The sequence below is a fragment of the Lissotriton helveticus genome, chromosome 5_1 (assembly GCF_964261635.1).
Source record: "Lissotriton helveticus chromosome 5_1, aLisHel1.1, whole genome shotgun sequence".
Classification (NCBI taxonomy): domain Eukaryota; kingdom Metazoa; phylum Chordata; class Amphibia; order Caudata; family Salamandridae; genus Lissotriton; species Lissotriton helveticus.
Genome location: NC_136065.1, coordinates 101,769,307 through 101,788,545, shown reverse-complemented (window position 1 = coordinate 101,788,545; position 19,239 = coordinate 101,769,307). Strand labels below are relative to the sequence as shown.

Genomic DNA, 19,239 nt, shown 5'->3' with positions numbered 1-19,239 from the left:
CCCCCCCCCCACCCCCTAGACCTTGGTGAAGAGGGCCTGAGGAGGCCGCCTGCCTGGAGGGAGGGAGTCCCCCTCGCCATCTTGCGGGGACCGGGTGGGTTCTCCCCCCCCCCCCCCTGCTGGGGCCCATGATCAGTGGAGCACCTTGAAGGACGGCCCAACGACACTGCCAGAGGAAGGTACGAGGGGCACAGATTTGGAGGGAAGCGAGGTCTGGGCTCGCTGGCGAACTGCTGTTTGAAGGTCTGGGACGCCCGGGGCAACGCAGAATAGTGGAACCAGTGGTGGCGACAGGCTTTTCCAGGCAAGTCAACCCGACAGAGAACCGCCTTGGGGTGCATGAGTAGTGAGAGACTTGGCAAGTAAGCGTGGAGATAGCCTGGCGCAATTTCGTCCCGGCTCTGTGGATTGGACTGGCCAGGTGCCCGGGCCGCCCATCCTAGCCCCCTCCCGGGGTTGAAAGGCTGAGGAGAGTGCTTGCTGGAGGTGGGGCTGGGGTTTGGCAGAGGTGCACGCTCACAAGTGGTAACAGAAGGACTTACCGGTGAGGGTCCTAGAGGCAGCGAAGCAGAACATTGGGCTGGATAACGTCCAGAATGCCCAGTCCTTAAAGGTGTGGGTGTGTGACACGGCGCAGCGCACCATGGGCAGGGTAAAGGACAGGGACCCTAGACCCCCCCCCTCAGGATGAAGGCTCTGCGACTACTAGTTCGGACACAGCCCTGCTGATGAACGCAATCCAGGCCTCCCGCAAAGCCCTTGAGAACAAGATCGGAACGGTGGGCACGGAAGTTACGCTCCTATGGCAGGATCTCAGAAATCTAGCAGACAGAGTGAAGGAATCGGAAACGAGACTGGGGGAGGCCAAAGACACAATACAGGAGGTGAGAAAAGGTATGACTGAGCTTCAGTCGTCGCATAAGCAGCTGCTATGGAAGGTAGACGACACAGAAAACAGGGCAAGACGCAACAACCTCCGATTCGTAGGTTTTAGAGAGGGAATTAAAGTCATCAGTATGGCGGCGTTCCTGCACTCTTGGCTCCTGCGTACTTTCCCAAAGGATAAATTCTCTACCTGTTTCGTCATAGAAAGGGCTCACTGAGCGTTGTTGGCCAAACCACCGGCTGGAGCGAGACCTAGGCCAGTCATTGTTCGCTTCCTGAATTTTTTGGACAGGGACAGGATTCTCAGGGAAGCTAGAAAGCATGGGGAGATCTGGCAGGACAATGCCCAAATAATGATTTTTCCGGACTACAGCCAGGAAGTGCAGAGGGAGCGATGCTCCTATGACTCGGTAAAAGCAACATTGAGAACCCTCCAAATTCAGTACATGTTATTGTTCCCGGCCAAATTAAAAGTGATCTACAAGGACAAAACACATTTTTTTCTGAACCCGGAAGAGGCTTGGCAATGGCTGGAGGAACAACCCCCGTTGACACGACCTACGACTGGTGCTCAAAAATCACTTCATGTGGAGAGGCCTCCGGGAGGCCCCAGAGGAGCGCCCAAATCGCAGAGGTCGAGACAGGGTCGCGGAGAGCGTCTTTCAGGTGCGACCCCATACCCCAAATCTGGATCTGAACGACGGAGACGACGAAGCAACGGATTCCTTGGCCCTAGTCGATTGTCGGGGTCTTGGTTTTCTTGCCTGGCGGAGAAGTCGCGCTCAGATGTGGAGGGAGAGCCTCAGGCTTCCTCATCGGAGGAGGGAGCGTCGGACGGGCAATCGCTGCATCCCTTGGCAGTTGAAATCAATGAGATGGAACAGGAGCCCACGCCAGAAGCCGTGGTGTCTCCGGGGGACCTACAGGACTCTACCTTGTGAAAGAGGGGACTGACGTGGCTGCCCAAGTCTAGATAATGTCTCGCCTGGAGCATGTAAGTTGGACACCCGCCCGATTGGATTGTTTAATTGGTCTTTATCTAGTTTAGTTCGTGCTTGCCCTTGTTCACACCTTTGCATGTGGTGACTTTGAAGGTTTAGAGCGGGCCTCTTTTCTGTTGGGTGTTTGGGAGTGGGTGGGCGACAGACCTCCATCACCCGATCAGCGTATTCTCTGCCGCTTGGTGGAAGATGGGACAGCGGGGCAGAGGGAGGTGGGGAGGGGGGAGATTGCGGGGGCGGGGTGGCAAATGTTTTCAGGGGAGGGAAGGGGGAGGGAGGGGCTACATGTTGGTTGGGGCTGATTGTTAAGTTTTTTAGGCAAGTCAAAGTAGGGATCACTACATACACCTGTGTATTAAACACCCGACTCCTGCCGCCACACGTATTTTACACCTGATGTCCTCCTCAACAGTGGGTAGTCCCCAGGAGGCTGTCCAAGTTAGTGGCTGTGCCAAGATCCTTAAATGGAACGTGAACGGCCTGGGCAATAAAGTGAAGAGGGGGTTAGTCCTGGCATACGTGAAGAGGGTAGGGCCGGATAATGTCCTATTACAGGAGACTCACCTTCAGGGCACTCAATGTGGGTTCCTGGTGAGCAGAGGCATAGCTAGAGCTTGTGGCGCCCAGGGCTATCCCTCAGATTGCCGCCCCTGGAGAGGGTGGGGTTGCTGGGGGAAAAAGGACGGAGAGCACTTGAAAGAGGTCCGAGAGACACGTAGTATTGCCGCTAATAGTTACCTAGTTACCTCGATCATGCAAGTTACATGCACATACATGACGCGGTCCAAGGCTACACAGTTGAATACACCGGTGACTGGCAGTACAAGAGAGAACACACAGACAGTTGCTTTCTTCCAGACTTGAGGTTCCCCACCCCTCTTCAAAGATTGATTGCACACCTGCAGTGTAGGTGAGCCTTTATGAATATGAAAGCGCTGCATGGGCGCAAGTAAACAAAAGAAATAAGTAAGCAGGGCCGTTAGTGAAAAAACAAATACTTGCAATGCAATAGGTCCTGCATTTACGAGAGTTTAAGCTATTGCATTGCCAATAGCCTAAACTCCCATTAATGTGAGACCTATTGCATTGCAAATGCTTGTTTTGTTAGGGACAGAGAGATTAATTGATTTGCCCAGAATCACAGGATGTTGAGCCTCCCTGCCGAAACTCGCACCTGATTCTTCCGCTCCAAGTTCGTCCTCTCTAGGTGTTAGGCCACATCCTCTCCCACTTCATGTAAGTGGTTTCCTTATAGACATTCCAATTGACCAGTTACATATGTCTTATTTCAGATCATATTGGTGGCAAATGGGTTTTGGACAACTACTAAAAAGCAACATAGACAAGACTAGTTGATTCTAGTTGCATGTTGGAGCTAGTTATTGGTGTTTATTGTTTCAGTTTCCATCTTTTAAACAGTCGAATGGTCCTTCTGTTTTCAATGTAAACCATATAGTCCATCGTTCAAAACTGATTTGCATCAATGGATCTTTAATTAGGATCCACACTGATGCAAAAACTGGTGACCTGTTTAATATTGGTACAAAACTGAATGCCCAAAAGGTATTTATGTTTATGTGCTAGTAAACATGAAAACTTGTCAGTGAGTCCCTCATCAGGTGCAGAATTTATATTAGACTAGCTTCCTTCACAAGGACCCGGGTCTGAATTTATGACTACAAGGCAAATTTTAGGGGCCATTTTAAAATCTGAATAGCCTTATGGCCGTCACTAAGGTGGCACGTTAAAATGCAAGCAACATAAACAGATCAAAGCAATCGACTGGACGACCTTTGAACCACAAATCGAATGCACTGAATCCGAAATGAGCAAACAATGATGGCCAATCATGTGAGTGCAATCCCAGGTAAACACCATACACAGGTCAAGCAGTGGACCTCTGAAACTCTTGCTAAGAAGCAGCGATCCTTCATGTAGACGGAGTGAGCATGATGTATCACATATCTGAATGCAATGACAGAAACAGCAAAATACAAGTCAGTTGACACACTATGATAAACACAGCTTTTTAGCGTGTTTTAAAACCACGCCCTTAATTAACTCGGCCACCCCCATTTTTTTCATCCTACTTAAAAGCCATGTTGGTATCTATGCTGCCACTCACTAAATATGCCCTCTGAAAGCTCTCTTACCTCACTTGTGACTCGCTCCAGGGTCTCTATAGCAGGCAGCCAGGGGTGGTTGATTCCCAGAGAGCAGCACAGTGCCGACTGCCCCAGGCCAAAATGAGCGCGAGAGCACGTAGCGGTGAAGCGCATGACGCTCACTGCTACGTCTTTCTCATCGCGAGGCGAGGGCAGGGCGGGCCAAAATAATAAATTATTTTATGTCGCCCCCAGGGCCGTCATTGGTAGCGCTCGAGCGCTACAAGATTGATTGACGGCCCTGGAGGCTGGGATGGACAGCGAATTCAAACGCGGGACCGGGACGTTGTGGCCGCAATTTTTGAAGCACTGTGACTGCCACAGGTCAGGTGCGCTCAGGGCACACTTTCAAACGCGCGGCCTTTTCAATTTATTTGGGGACACAGTGTCCCCAAATAAATGATAAAGGCCGCAACAGGCCACCAGTGCTGCGCGGCCTCCCCCAAAATTGTGCCGCCTGGAGCGGACCGCCGCCCCCCTAGCTACGCCACTGATGGTGAGGGGACCGTATAAAGTTTTGGCCCATGCAGGTTACACAACAGGCTCCAGAGGGGTTGCTATCCTGATTAAGAAGTCACCCCCCTTTGTGGCTACTCAGACATGGACGGACCCACTGGGGACCTACGTGGGGGTAACGGGAACCTGGGGACGCCAGAGACTCACGATAATCTCAGTATATACACCACCGAAACTACAGGCTAGAACTCTGTCTGGTGTAACTGATATCCTCCTGAACACACCAGATACATTGCAGGTGGTGGGAGGGGACTTTAATGATGTTATGTCATCTCTGCGGGACAGGTCAAGGAATCGGCTTGGTGACTCCACAATAACTCCCCTAGCTAGGACCATCTCTACTCTTGGGCTAATAGTTGTCTGGAGGAGGCTGCATCCGGATGCCAACACCTATTCATATTTCGCAGGGGCTCACAGGGTGTATTCCAGATTGGATTAGGTCTTCCTGCCGCGCCGTGCCCTTAGCGTAGAGGATGTGACGGAGTATCAAGCTTGTGGTATCTCGGATCACTCACCTCTTCTGGTGCGGCTGGGTGGGAGACATGCATCGGGGGGAGGGGGATGGCGTCTGCTGGCATGGGACCTGCAGAACAAGGAATTTGTGAAGGGACTCAGGGCAGATGTAAAGGTATACTTTGCGGAAAACATAGGATCGGTTTTGTCAGGTGTAGTTATCTGGGAAGCTTTTAAGACAGTTATGCGAGACAGGGTCCAAAATAGGATAGCCTGGGAAAAAAGGAAAGTGCAGGAAGAGCTGAAATGCATATCATGGAGCTAGAGCGCAGGCATGTGACTGACCGGGACGCACAGACTCTTAGACATCTAGTGGACAAACAACAGCAATACAAGGCCCTAGTGACGGATGAAGCCAAAACGCAGGCACAGGCGACCCTTCACATACTATATGATGTAGGGGATAAGTCTGGAAAGCTCCTGGCGTGTTTAAGCCGGCGAGAGCAGGATGCCCTGATGGGTGGAACAGGTGCTTGACAGGCAGGGGCAAATTAGGCGGAATGACGTCCAGATAGTTCAAGCATTCGCTGCCTATTATGAAGATTTTTACAAAGCTAGGGATCTGGGAGCGCTAGAAGGTGCACTGACATACATCGACAGCATAGAGACCCCCGGTTTATCTGAAGAGGATCAGTTGAGCCTTGGGGGTGAGATAACAATCACTGAAATTAAAGAGGCCCTGGCCAGACTCGGCCCGGGGAAATCTCCTGTCCCGAACGGGTTTCCTGCTGAATTTTTTTTTTAAACTGCGGATCTCCTTGGCGGCCACCTGTTGGCCCTGTCCGAGGAGGCAGTCCAAGATGGCATCTTACCGCCTGATCTTCGTATGGCCACAATTGTTCAGATCTATAAACAGGGTAAACCCCCCCGAAGAATGCGTGTCTTATCGCCCCATCTCTCTCCTGAACGTGGAGGTTAAACTGTAGTGTAGTGTATTTTGTAAAGCGCACAGCTGCCCCAACGGGGCGTCCCGGCGCTGTATAACGCTGTGGAACCCTTCCTGGCTCTCCCTGTGAGATGCCTCTCCTGGGCACCCCCAAGGTGAAGCCAGGCATCCCAGTGTTGTTGGGGCGGTTTGGAGATTAAGCAAGTTATTGCCCAGAGTTGCAGCCTGGGACCCATGATTAGAGTAGGCGCCGATGCGAGAATTATCGAGTCCGCGGACATTGGGCCCAAGACCCTGCCGCGTCGGGACTTGAACCCTGGTCCGGGGCCTGATCTCTGCTTCAGAGTCTGCCGCTCTAACCAGTGAGCCACACTTCTCCACTTACCAGTGAGCCACACTTCTCCTCAACTCTTGGCAACAATTTTGGCCCTTCGACTACGATGGGTAATTCCCAACCTGGTCCACTTGGACCAGACAGGTTTCCTGCCGGATAGGGCAACTAAGTTGAATCTCAGGAGAACCCATAACTGGCTGATGGAGGTGGACAATAGTCAAGATCCCCATGTATTTTTATCTTTGGACGCCGAAAAGGCGTTTGACGCTGTGCATTGGCCTTTCCTTGAGGGAGTGTTAATCAAGTTTGGATTTGGCCCCAAGTTCCGGAATTGGGTGAGACTCCTCTACACAGACCCACGAGCCAGAGTAAAATTAAATGGGGTACTGTCAGAGGACTTCCCCATACGAAGAGGGACCCGGCAGGGATGTCCCCTGTTCCCGTTGCTCTTTGCCCTTACTATAGAAAAAGCATCATGTGAAATTAGGTAGGAAAAAAAATGAGGGTTTAAAATTGAGCAGACGTACATGTATGAGGAATAAATATCGCTATATGCGGATGACGTCCTCTTGTATGTCACCCACCCAGCCACTACGATCCCGGTGCTGTTTACCCTGTTGAGCGGCTATGGCGCCCTGCAGGTTACAAGATGAACTGGCATAAGTCGATCTTATATACCCCCAGACGGGGAGAGGACTGGCCCCTCATGCCCGGTGCTCTTAGAGTCACGGACGGAGGGTTTACATATCTAGGGATATATATAACTATGGATAGGAACCTCTCATACCAGAGAAACGTCAAGCGGGTGCTCGCAAACTTTGTTGAGGACGCTGCTAGGTGGAAGACACTCCCCTTTATGATTTTAGGGCGTGCTGCAATGTTTAAAATGATAACGTTACTGCGGTTCCTGTATGCCCTACAAAATGAATATTTCCCACTCCCCCGGCAGGTTTTTAAAGATATAAATGCTGAGCTGTGGTCATTGCTCTGGTTGGGGAGACAATCCAGGATAGCCCTAGGTACAATGCAAAGGAACCAGTACAATGGGGGGGGATCTCCCTGCCGAATATCGAAGCTTATTATTGGGCAGAACACTTATCACCGATCAACGATTGGCTTCACGCTCCAGCAGACCACCCCACATACAACTTAGAGAGAAGGACAATGGCACAGTGCACCTGTTTGCATTATATATACGGGGGTAGAGGGAAGGAAAGACTGCACTCAGCAACGCGGGTTACAATAGAGGTATGGGAGAGAGCGACCAGGACGATTACATGGACTCACAAACCAACAAAACAGACCCCAATATGGCACTGCGCGTGGTTAAAGGAATTGAATACGCTGAGAGGGTTTAAGAGATGGGATGACATTGGAATTTCCGTACTGGGGGACCTGGTGAGCAGAATACGGACTGCACCGCACTCAGTATCCGAAGTATGCGCAACTGTGCCACGCTTGGCGGACGGAGAAGGCGCTCACCTCTTCCTTGCCAGAGTACGCCCCGTTCGAGGGTCGTTCACTGCAGGAACGCATCCCTTGCAAATTAGTTTCCCTGACCTATAAATAATATGCCAGATGGGCTAGGGAAGCTTAGAGAGACATGGGAGCAAAATTTGGGGGAGATAGATACAGTGGACTGGGAGACAGCCTTGATGCATCCAAGGGAAGCCGCAATTAAGTCCCGTCTCCGGCTCATCCAATATAAAATCCTGCATAGGGTATATTATGACAGACTAAGACTGCACCGCATGGGACACGCTAGTGACACTAACTGCCTGAGACGTGGTCAGGGGCAAGGGGACTTTTACCACATTATCTGGGTGTGCCCTATAATTCAGACATACTGGGATGAGATTCGGAAGGAATTAGGTGACGTGCTGGAGGTGGTTCTACCGGTGGACCCCAAACTGGTGCTGCTGGGCATAACAAACGATGTAGACTTGAATCGCCCACTCCTGATATTCGTAGCACTAGCTCTGGTGGTGGCTAAGAGGGACGTGGCCCGGGCGTTCTCATCTTGACAGTTGTAACTAACTGTGGGTTTAGTTTCTGAACAACCTGAGAGAGATGGCTCGCATGGGAAATGACACCAGGGAACGCACTTCAATGAGTGGTTCTGTTGATGTAACTCATTATATGATGATTTCTCAATACAGCCCTAATAATAAACGCCTTCTTACATAAAATATCTTTAATGATTTGAACATTCTAACTTCCCTTGTTGAGCTGAATATGTATAATAAAGGTTCATGCAACAATTGAACAATGAAGGTGAGTTCATCTGAATCAATTGAAGGCATAGCATTTCATTTGGAGCATAGGAGGTGGCCTTCCATCGGTCAAGGTGGCAGAGGACAATACCTTCCCCACCCTGACCAGACTACGACCCAGCATATTTAAGAGTTCTCCACAGGCCCTGCAGAGATGTCTAGATCTTTAGAGGAGTTGTTGCCATGGAGGGTCCACTGAAGGCACTGAACATTTGCTTAGTGGCCGTCATGTTTCAGGCAGGAGTTTGTTTTTTAAAGACAAAAATCTAATGACCCTGAAGGTTCTTCAGGGGTGTGGGAGCAATTTTTAATACCATCTGTTCAGGACTGCCAGGGTTTCTCTGGAGGACCCAAACAGTAAAAGATGTTCCTCAACTCATCCCCTTTAAATAGGATGGCGGTTTGATGTACTTACACCAACATCCCCAAATTTATCGGGGTGTCGGTGTGGGATTTCCGATGATGGTGATGTAGCCAGTGGGTGCAGCACCTTCGGAAACATGATGGACCACCCAACTCGCATGAAAGCGTGTGGACTGTCAGATGAGTGAACAGGGTATTCCACAATGTTTGTGGCAGTGTACGTCGTCCATCAAACTCCAAATAAGGCCCATAGGGTTCTTTAATAATGATTCACTGCTACAGGGATTACAGGAAAGCTCAAAGGCTTCTTTTTACTAATCTCACACAATACATGAGAGAACAATCTTAGACTCAAGTTTACGCTATGTAAAGCTTTAAAAAAGAAGAGCTTCCAGCAAAATAGCAGCACAGGCACATTTTATTTGAAGTTTAGCTTCTACTGTTTCTTATTTGTATTAGCAACATTGTTTTGGTAAAGCTACCGGGGTGGTAGGAGTAATCTCATTTTAAACAGCCGACAATGTATTTTGCGTTCAAGAACAAAGATTCAAAAAACTTTACATCATTGGCATGGCAGACATATTGGGTCTGATTCAAAAAGGAAATTTACATTTTTGAGTAATTTTAAACCTTTGAGTAAGCTTATTGTTTTTCAGAATTCACAAATCGCACATTTGTAGTAATGTACAGTTTTATCGGAACTTACACTTTCGTACATGTCCAGCAGTACGCATGGCCATCCACTGGTAATGCCATATCCTCCCATTTAAATAATGGAGGTAGAGACCTAAATTATAATTCCACATAAAATAATGTTAAATGAAATTGTTTAAAATGATTGCAAATAACAAATAAATATAAATTTATGTTAAAATATCTAATACATATTACATATTTATTATTTCATTACAAAATTTAATAGAAAATGGGTGGTGTTGCAGTCCCAGTGGTTGGTAATGCCTTTTTAGGTCTCGGCTCTAAGACGGCACGCATGTGCTGTCTCTAACCGAGACATGATGTATCTCCTTCTGGGCTTACAGTCCACCCATAGACTTCCTATTTGCTGCAAACTTTGTCGCTCCACTCTGGGTCTCCCCATTTGTCGAAAACATCCATAAGTCATGCCTCTTCTGGTGTTTTGCCCTCCCGAGTGATCCGCCCTACTACTGTTAGACATACGCAGGGGGCAATGTAGGGCCATGTTTTAGGACTACTTTATTATTCTTTTAAGCGTGCTCCTGTTTTTACTCACAAAAGTCGGCGAGACAGCCTCTCTGATATTTTCGCACAGGATCCAGTGGTCCACGTCTCCCACCTCACCAGATATCGCATTCTTTACCCTGATTTTAGGCAGAGGGCCAAGGATTAAATGATTAATCCCTTGAATAGCATCACATTTTAAAAGAATTCGTCCCGTAATTACCCGCTCTGAGCTTGCCCAGTGACTCATGAATATGTTTCATCTGCAAACAAACATTGGGAGGGAGGGGTGGGGGAGAAGCAGACCACGGACAAAGAAATATGTGGAAAAGGCCGCTTTTATTGGAACAGGTGCACATCACATATTAAATAAACCTCGGCAAAAGCCTTCCAAAACTAAGCCTCACTAAATAAAGCACAGGGTACACGGTCATCCAACCCACTTCTATGGAAAGGTTGATAACATGCAGTGTCTAGAACAATACACAGCCATTTTCGGCCCACATCCCGGAGGCTGGGCGGCGTAGGGACAAAGCATGCAAAAAAGAAAAAAGTTCATCCGTGCCCTAAGGATACGGAACTATCCTTGTATTTGCTAGATTTTCTTTTTCTGTGCAATTATGCTATTTAACGTGTAACAAGAACCAATTTCCCCAACTATGGCATCATTAGTACAGATTTCAACGAGACAGGTCAATTATGTGAGGGCCAGCTGAGGCCCAGTCATTTTGACACAGTAAGGACCCACGGGGATCACAGCTAAGTACAATTATGTGTATCAAGGAATACGTACGCGGCTACATAGGGCCCTCACACTAGGTCCAAACTCCCAAAGTCAGCCCCCACCTCAGCACACTCAGACTCCGAGTCCTCCGGAGTGAATAATTCAGCGCTGGTTGCATCCGAGTCATCATCCGCCAACCCCTCTATGCACAACATCCTCCATGCAAGCAAATCATCCTGTAGCTTCTCATCTTTACGAGCGTGCTGCATGTGCGTCTCCTCAGCCAGTGCCCATTCTCTAGCATCCCTCAGCCAGAGGGAAATCTCAGGCGCCCTTTGACCCATCCAGGTGATAGCCACGCGCCTCCTCGCCAAAACTAGCAGCAGCTGTAAGAACTTATAAGACAGCTTCTTCTTTCTGGGCCTGGGCACTAGTGCTAGGAGACAATGAAGCGGGTCTAGGGGAATTCTGATGTTAGCGGCTCGAGCAATGCGGGCCACCACTCCCCTCCAGAAGTCCTGGACCAGGGGACATTCCCACGCGAGATGGAGAAAGCCCGCTCTTTGCGCCCCACACCTGGGACAATTGTGTCGTTTATCTGCTGATATGCGATTCAGGGATACAGGGGTCATATAGGTGCGGTGGACAAAGTTGAAATGTATAAGTTTAAAACGGGTGTTGCAAGAGACCTTACGGGTCAAGAGTCCGATCCTTTTTCGTTGTTCAGGTTCCAACTCCGTTCCTAAGTCGGCCTCCCAGGCGCCCAGGCCGGTGCGATCTGGGGGGTCGAGTCCCGACGCATGGCCGAATAAAGCAGGGAGATCAGACGTTTTCCCCTCCTACAGGATAAAATAATGTCTAGAGTATAGGTGAGTGGAGGTGCTTCCGGGTATTGGGGCCACGTTGTTCTGGCTATGTCCCGGAGGCTTCCGTAGTGGAGATACTGTCCCCCACTGAGCTCAAAGGACTCCATGGCACGTTCAAAGGACACGAAGGAGTCATCCGGGTAGAGGTCCGCTAGGGTCTCACATCCGCCACAACGCCACTCACGGTAGGACATGGTTTCTTCCAACCGGAGCACCGGGGCCAGGATCCAAACCAGGAGTTCTCTATGAAATGGAGCCCTCCTCAGTACCCTCTCAACAAATCGCTGCCAAATCCCTGCCGCGTGACGCACCACATACGGCAGGGTCACAGCGGCGCCACGACCCTGCATCAAGGCCTCCCTCGGAGCCTTCTCAGTCGCCGTACCTGCCAGCAGTGCCAGTTCCCAGTTTTCCTCATCGACGAACCACCTTGCAGCCGGGAGAAGTTGCGCCGCATAATAATACAAGTCAAATCTCGGGGCCTCTAGGCCACCCTCCTCCCAACACTGTGTTACTGTACGTAGCGCTACTCTACTGCGCCCGCCCGCCCAGAGTAGGGAGGTAAGGAGCGAGTCAAGTGTACGAAACACTCGGGGGGGCAATGGACATAGGGTATTCTGTAAAACGAATAAATCACATACTTAACCCCGCCCCTAAAATTCCTTGACTCAGCCCCACCCATACAATACTTCAAACAGTACAAACATTACATCACCGTATCAACCAGTATAAACATATAAATACAAGCCCTCCGTTAACCAACTCCGTGCCTGCCCCTTCACAGCTGTCAATCCCCCAAACCCCTGCTCACCTGTTCCAAAAAGGCCACCCAAACTAAAAAATTAAAAGCAAAGACCCTAGCATAACAAAAGTAAGAAAAACACTAACCACCAGGTCACCAAACCTAAAATGGTGGCTGGGAGCAGGAGCCCAAAGCATTTAGGCTTGTGCTCCTTTTGGGCTACAAACCAAACAAGCCCAACACTAAAAAGGCCAAAGCTCTAAGCTCCCCGCCCCCCCAGCCCCACCCAAATCGACAGGTGGGACCTCCCTGTGGTCGGCTGCCCCCCCCAAACCCCCCTTGGGAGGGTGGGTGGGGGGGGAAGCAGACCACGGACAAAGAAATATGTGGAAAAGGCCGCTTTTATTGGAACAGGTGCACATCACATATTAATTAACCATCGGCAAAAGCCTTCCAAAAATAAGCTTCACTAAATAAATTACATACCTAACCCCACCCCCGCCAATTCTCTTAAAATTCCTTGACCCCGCCCCCACCCATACAATACAATATTTCAAAAAGTACAGAACATTACATCAACGTATCAACCAGTATAAACCTATAAATACAAGCCCTCCGTTAACCAACTCCCGTGCCTGCCCCTTCACATCTGTCAATCCCCCAAACCGTGTAACCGAACTAAAAACAACCAACCTATTCTTTCCCCGTCAATAACACAACTTAAACATTAATTAACAAACCTCTGCCAAACCTGCCCAAAAACAAATAGTCCCCGCCACCCAGAAAGACAGGGGGAGGGAACTACCCACCCTTTCTGCCTCCCCAACTAGGAAGAAAAACCTAAAACTCCCAACCTCTAAACATTCAAGCATCTGGACAACACTTCTCTGATCTCCAGCAAATAGTGGTCCATACCAAGCCTGGATAAATGCACTCCATCATCCCTGAAAAACTCTACTGACTCAAAACGGATGTTCCTGTGCGACACTCTCCCGAATCCCAAATTACGGCAAAATCTTGAAAGTTCACTTTCTTCCTCACCCTATCAATAGCTCTGGGGTTCACTGCCCCTCTCCAGATCCTCTGCGGAACCAACTCAGTCCACAACAGATGGCAACCTGACCAGCGCTCCTTTATTAGAGACAAATCCCTCTTCATTTCCCTCAGCAGAACCACACCCTTTACCCCACAAGATCGTTCTCTCCCAGGTGTACCAACAAAATATCTGGGCATAGGCCCTTCATCAACGCTTTATTCAAACATGGTATAAGTTCCTTCCAAAGCATACCGCCCTTGCGCTTCCAAACAATCCTAAACATTTGATCATTGAAACCCAACATTTTCCGAAAATAACTTTGGCACGCCTGAACCTGTGCCCATTTGATGAACGAATGCCCCACTATCCAAACAGTCAACTCCTTAGACTGGGGCCCAGCTACAGAACCTGTAAAGAGAAAAATAAAATGAGTCTCAAAGAAAGGAGGATGACACATGTGCCTCCCCCGCGTTCCCTCTCACATAGCGCTGAAAACAGTTTGACGACCAGAACCCTAGCCACATAATTTCCCCTTGAGACCAGCCCCTGTTATGCGCTTCAGTCGCTGCACCAATCCTAAAAGAGTGAGTTCCATATTGCGCCCCGTCCAACCCAATCTTCTGCAAGGCTTTACACAGAACCATGCGCAGTTGATAAGCAGTTACTCGTGCTCCATTTATATGCTGAAAAACTAAATCGGACTCCGCCCCCCTGACAAAGTCTTCCAGCGACGGGTCAAGCGCAGGGGACAAGTAGACCTGGGAGACTCCGCTTCTAACCAAACCCCCTTTCCAGTTCTCCTCTGATCAGTTTTTGAACTAGCCAGCTAAATATGCAAACCTTCTTCCGAGAAAAATACTTCTTGCCAAGTAATGCTCTTCTTTAATTTGGTACCCAAGAGCTCTGAGACTCAAAATGCCCCGAAAAACATGAACGCCATCAGAGTAGCAAACAAACATGCCTCAAAATCATCCCTGCACACTAAAGGTAAAACCTCCAACAAACGAGCCAAAGTCTGCCACGAGAGGGGAGAACGGGACAACTGAACCCCTCCCTGCTCCCTAGCCCAACATTCGAGCATTCTCTTCCCCACTTCGCCAGCAGAAGAATAACCCCAAAAGAGTTTCCCCATAAAAGAAATTTCTGCTAATTTCCCAGCGATAGTAACCCTAGAAAGGCCTCTCTCAATGAGGTCTAAGATAAACTGTACCACATCTTCAGAACAACGCCATGCTTCCTCCCGCCTACATGCCCCAGATGCCAAAACTTCCTTCCATGCAAGTGAGTATGCCGCTCGAGTGGACGCAGATAAAGAACCTACCACCAGTTGTAATACCCTACGTTGCCTACATGCCAAAGATGCTCCGGCATTGGGTTCCGTGTCCTGTCCGCCTCCTTGGCCAGCCCTCGGAATCTTCCCCACTGCGAACGAGACAAAGCATTGGCTATGTCATTGTCCACACCAGGGATATGTAAAGCTCGAAATGCAATGTCATGTCTAAGGCAGCCCAGCACAAACATCCTCAGCAACTTCAAAATCTGTTCATCTCTCGCCGACTGCCTGTTGATGATCTCGACCACTGCCATGTTGTCCACACGAAAAAGAACCTTCTTGTGTGCCAGTTCCTCACCCCAAAGGATCAATGCCACCAGCAACGGGAAAAGCTCCAGAAATGTTATGCTCCTCCCTCCATCCTTCCAGTCCTGTGGCCACTTCTCTGCAGACCACCTGCCCTGCCAGTATAAGCCAAAACCTTCAATGCCTCCTGCATCCGAAAACATTTGAACATCCCACAGTACATCCTCCTCCCTGACCAATGGCACTCCATTAAATGAGGTAAGAAAAACGGACCACATACGCAGATCCTCCTTCACTCCTGCTGACAAGCGGACATGGTGGTGAGGCAAATGCTGTCCCGCTAATGCTCGGCCCAACCGCCTACAGAAAGTCCTCCCCGCCCTGACTACCCTGCAAGCGAGGTTGAGATAACCCAGCAACACCTGAATGTCCTTCACCTTCATCTTCTGCCTTGACAGCATTCTGTCCAACAAATCTAGCATTTGCAACCTTTTGTCATCTGGCAACCGAGCCCACATTGCCACCGAATCAATTTCAATTCCTTAAAAGGATAAAACTGTAGCAGGTCCCATTGTCTTTTCAGGAGCCAAGGGCACTCCTAGGTCCTCCATGAGCTCATGGAAAGTGTCCAGAGCTGTCTGGCACTCCGTGGAGCCCGGGGAACCTACAAAGAAAAAGTCAACCAAATAGTGTGTTACCAACGTATGACCTGTGTAGTGCGTGAAATGCCATTGCAAAAAGGTGCTGAAACATTTGAATAAAGCACATGACATGGAGCAACCCATTGGTAATGCTTTATCCTTGTACCATTTACCCTCAAAATGGATACCCAGAAGATCCCAGTCATCTGGATGGACTGGAAGCAACCGAAATGCCAACTTAATGTCACATTTTGCCAACTCTGCAGTTGCGCCCGCGGTCACCACTAGTGACATGGCCACGTCAACTGAGGAATATGAAACCGAGGCAGCCTCCTCATCAATGAAATCGTTCACGGAAGACCCCTCTGGCCATGACAAATGCTGAATTAGCCTGTACTGCCCTTCCTTTTTGGGAACCACTCCAATGGATGATATTATCAGGTTCTCCATTGGCCAGTCATCAAAAGGGCCTGCCATCCTCCCTTCGCGTACTTCTTTGCACAGTTTTTCTTGCACCACCCCGCTATGTTCAGCCGCTGACTTCAGGTTATCCGCCCACCTCCTCTGCCTTGGTCCCTGGTAATCAAATGAAACCCACATTGAAAACCATCCAAAAGCTTCTGTCTCACCCCTGCATCCTCATACCCCCGTAATGCCTCTTCTAGCTTAGACACCCTAACTGGCGTAGGAGCCCTTTGGCCCAGTGCCCCGTGTCCCTCTACTCCCCCTACCGCCCTGAAATTGCTGTGTAGTGCCAGATGTGCTTGCACCTGCCTGTTGCCATTGCTGACCTCCTTGTGGTTTTACTCCCCAACAGTTAACCAGGGGATGCCGCTTACCACACTTGGAGCATTCGTGCCGATACTTGCAATACTCCCTTGTGCATAATCCTTTATTGAAATACCAGCATGCCCCCATTCCCATCTGTGTTGCGGATGCGCTTCCCACCCCACCCCGGGTGGGCTTCCCCTGAAAGGGCCGGTAGACTAAAGGCAGCCCGCTAGCTGTAAAAATGGTCTTGCCGCCCCCATCATATGCTGCCAAAAATCTGTATCCAACTCCCCCCACTTTGCCTCTGGGTCCCATGCCATCCGTGCCCCGAACTCCTCATCATATTGAGCCCAAGCATAACCACCCCCCAGTAATCTGAGCTTTTCGAATCACATCCATATACTTGAATATAGCCACGCTGCGCTCAGGAAACTTCTAACAGTATACGCTTGCGTAAATCAAAAACGCTGCCGTCCAGTTCTCAATGGTCAATGGCACTTTGGGGCGTTTAGCCAACTCATACTCCTCTTCCTTAGAGCCCTCTTTAGATCTCACCTCCCTATGAAGGAGTTTCAGTATCTCAACGTACTCTCCCTTCCATATACGCTCCTTAGTTGCCAACATTAAATGAGCACCCAAAGTCTTAGTCACCCCCATGTAAGGCAGTTTCTTAATTTTCAATTACTTGCTTTCCAGCGGCTCCCTAACTTCCCCCGCTGCATCTGTGTTCATCCCGCTCTCTACCTTAGTACCCGAAGCCATACCCCCATCGCCAGTGCCTACTCCAGTGTCCTTAACATATGTACCCTTTTGCAATCTCACTTCCTTCACCTCCCCAACCCCTTCCCCCCCGTCCCCACAGACACCATTTTTGGTTTGGCCTGTGTTCTATCAGTCTCACCTGGCTCTAAAGAGGATGCCCCTGCGGATTCCGACCACCGTGTCAACAAATCAGATCAATCCCTTGTTCGAGGAGCCCTCACCAAGGGGCTGCGCTCTCTTTTATCTCCAGCCGCCATGACCTGTTTCTGCTGTACCACTCCTGAAACCTGTAAAACACTAGGAGACAAGTGAGATGGCCTACCCACCTCCACATCCCGCAATTCCCCTTCCTCGAGGCTGTCTTCATCATAATCAAGCAAAATCGGCTCCACCACATGAAGCCCCTCCGTATCAAAATCCACCTCACGGGTCTTACCAGCCCCAGCATTACCAACACTGGAACTCATGGCCTCCGAGCGTCCTCCTGGAGGGGGAGCCGACTGTACCCGCCGGTACTCCCCCATGCATTGACTCTGTAACTCCATAGCCGCATGTAAGGTAGACCACCTAGACCAGCTTGTCGTTGGGGCCAGCGAGGTCGCGCCGGAATGCGCGAGGCTCCACCCTCTCTTCACCTCGGCACAATTGGGCCGCTCCCCGCCCTACCGAGTCTGCTGCGCTGCGACGATCTGTACCCTGAAAAGAAAAAGTTTGGACTGATGTGCTGGGCCCCTTCCTAATAAGCGCCAATTCTGACCCCAGCCAACTAGCGACTACCAGCCCAGCTGACCGCCTCCTGATCGGACTGCTCTGCCCGGTCAGTACTTACCACCGGGGGGTAATTCCCCCCTTCTTCGTCATCGCTCCACTCTAACATAACCTCCACCACTGCTGAAGCGGGCCCCAACTCCTACCTGCCCAACCAGCATCACCCTCCCCTTTTTGCCGCCCCACCTGCCTGCCTACATCCCCCAAACGCACTTGCCGATCCAAAAGCTCACCCATACCACAATCCCACACTCCCACTGACCAGGAGGGAAAATTGTCTAAACCCTCCCAAGCCTGTCCACCCCCGCTGGCTCCAACTCCCTTTGCACCTCTGAAAAAGATCCCGAAACGACGCCTCCGGCCCCGTCCCCTCGAGTCAAGTCCCAAGCTCCTGCCGTTTGAGCCCCAAACGCACCCCCGATATAAGAGAAACTCCCCCTGACCTCCCCTGCACCAAAACCTGAAAACCCCTTATCTCCACACCCCCCCACCTGTGCCCATTCTCCATCTCCTTTAGAACTCCCCCCCACTGAAACAGCCCCCCTAAGTGATGTAGGGGGTGAAAATAGCAGGGGGCTGCCAAAATTCCCTTCAGCATCGAATTCCCTTCCTCCTCTTCCCCAAATTGACCTTCATATTCCATGTCACGTGCAGGAGTGGACCTATCTACCTCCAAAACACTACCTTGCGTGACAATATTCATGCCCTCCGGGCCCTCTAGCAAAACGCCCGCTCGCTCCCAAGCGGAACAACAGGAGCAGCCTCCTTCGGCTCCCCACTCTCTTCCCAACCGCTCCGCCCCTCCCCCAGCACCAGAATGCCTTTGCCCGTGCTCCTCTCACCTACGCGTTCTCCTGTCCCCGCCACACGCCTCATGGTAGACATAGATGAGGACCGCTTTTTACTCCCCCGCCGGCCAGCATGCTTCCAGATCTCAATGGGCGATGCGCCCACCTCCTCCCCTTTCTCATGGGGCCGGGCCGCATCAAAAGCATTCCCCACACCAGCCAGGCACTTTGACATGCCTTCCGCTTCAACCTGCGCAGGCCCGCCCGACATACCAGAGGCCTCCCCGCCCCCGACCTGTACCTGACGGGGCCGACTTCCAATTACGGGACCGGCTCCGCTCACTCACCGGAGACGACCGCCACCGCTACGGGGATGTGCACGCAGCTATCGCAGCTGCGACTCCGCCAGAGGCCTGCCGCAAAGGG

General features: G+C 50.4%; 1 protein-coding gene across 1 annotated transcript in view; it reads right to left on the bottom strand.

Annotated features, from left to right (window-relative positions):
* The window catches only part of LOC144754225 (E3 ubiquitin-protein ligase TRIM39-like), a 574,742-nt gene that overhangs the window by 415,564 nt on the left and 139,939 nt on the right, over window positions 1-19,239 (bottom strand). The gene's annotated exons all lie outside the window — the stretch shown is intronic.